Here is a 1,148-nt window from a genome sequence, read left to right on the forward strand (position 1 = left end):
GATCCATTTTTGTTATTCTTCTATCTAGACTATCAAGTTTGGCTATCACCGCCGCCATGCTATCATTTGCTGAGTTCACTACCCCCCGACTTACTTCATTTCTTGGATTGTGGTATTCTCTAGAATGCTTAGAGAATTCTTCAATTAGCTCCTTGATTACCGGGGGCGCCTTCTTCGTGAGCGGGCCTTGTGAGTCGAGCAATTGCTTTGTGGTGACATTGACTCCATCATAGAAGATGGAGACCTCTTGTTGGCTATTGAGGTCATGGTGTGGGCAATTCCTAAGCAAGCTCTTGTATCTTTCCCAAGCTTCATAAAGAGATTCTCCAGGTTGTTGCTCGAAGTTGGCAATGGCTTTCTTTAGTTTGGCTATTTTGGAGGGTGGGTAAAAGTGATCAATCAATTCTTCCTTCATCTTGGCCCATGTGGTGACCGATTCGGGAGGAAGTGGCTTTCGCCAATCCTTTGCAGCACCTTTGAACGTGACTGGAAGCATGCGAAGAAGCTGGGTCTCGCGTGGAACATTTGGTACATTGAAGTAGTCAGCCACATCATTCACTTCGTCCAAGTGCTTGTAGGCGTCTTCGTGATCCTTTCCATAAAAAGGAATCTCCTTGAGTTGAGCGAGAATATGGCCTTTTAGTTCGAAAGTAGCGGTTGCGGGAATTGCGGGCTGCACAAGTCCTGGGCCGGTGTCATCGTGCATCCTCTTCTTCCATTCCCCCATGGGGACTTCATCGATATTAGCCATGGTGATAGCTAAATCGTCTTCAAACTCGGATCCGTGCTCGTATGTGGGTTCTTCTTCTTCCTCGGTCTCGTACTCGGTGTCTTCTTGATTGGGTCTCCGATTGTCAAAGAGGCACTGGATGCTCCTGATTTGCTGCTCCTCTTCTTGCTGAAAACGGATTTGAGTTTTTTGAGTGGCGAGTTCTTTGAAGAAGCGGAATCTCCAACGATTTTGCCTTTGCTCCTCCTTAGTGCGGATTCCGGGTCTTCAAGAGGAGGGACCAGAGGTGTATCAGATCCTCAGGTCATGAAACAACTTTAAACAAAACAGAAAACGCGTAAAAAGAACAAAAATAAAATAAAAAATTAAAACTGTAACAACGATGAACTCGCCGAGTCGGCACGAGTGCACTCGGCGA

The 1,148-nt window shown here is 46.3% G+C and overlaps 1 non-coding gene across 1 annotated transcript; it reads left to right on the forward strand.

Annotated features, from left to right (window-relative positions):
* Positions 1–260: 260 nt before the first annotated feature.
* On the forward strand, positions 261–367 carry LOC111886957 (small nucleolar RNA R71). Its single transcript, XR_002848638.1, has one exon. It is a non-coding gene; the product is annotated as a small nucleolar RNA R71 (small nucleolar RNA).
* Positions 368–1,148: the final 781 nt, after the last annotated feature.

The sequence above is a fragment of the Lactuca sativa genome, chromosome 6 (assembly GCF_002870075.4).
Source record: "Lactuca sativa cultivar Salinas chromosome 6, Lsat_Salinas_v11, whole genome shotgun sequence".
NCBI lineage: Eukaryota > Viridiplantae > Streptophyta > Magnoliopsida > Asterales > Asteraceae > Lactuca > Lactuca sativa.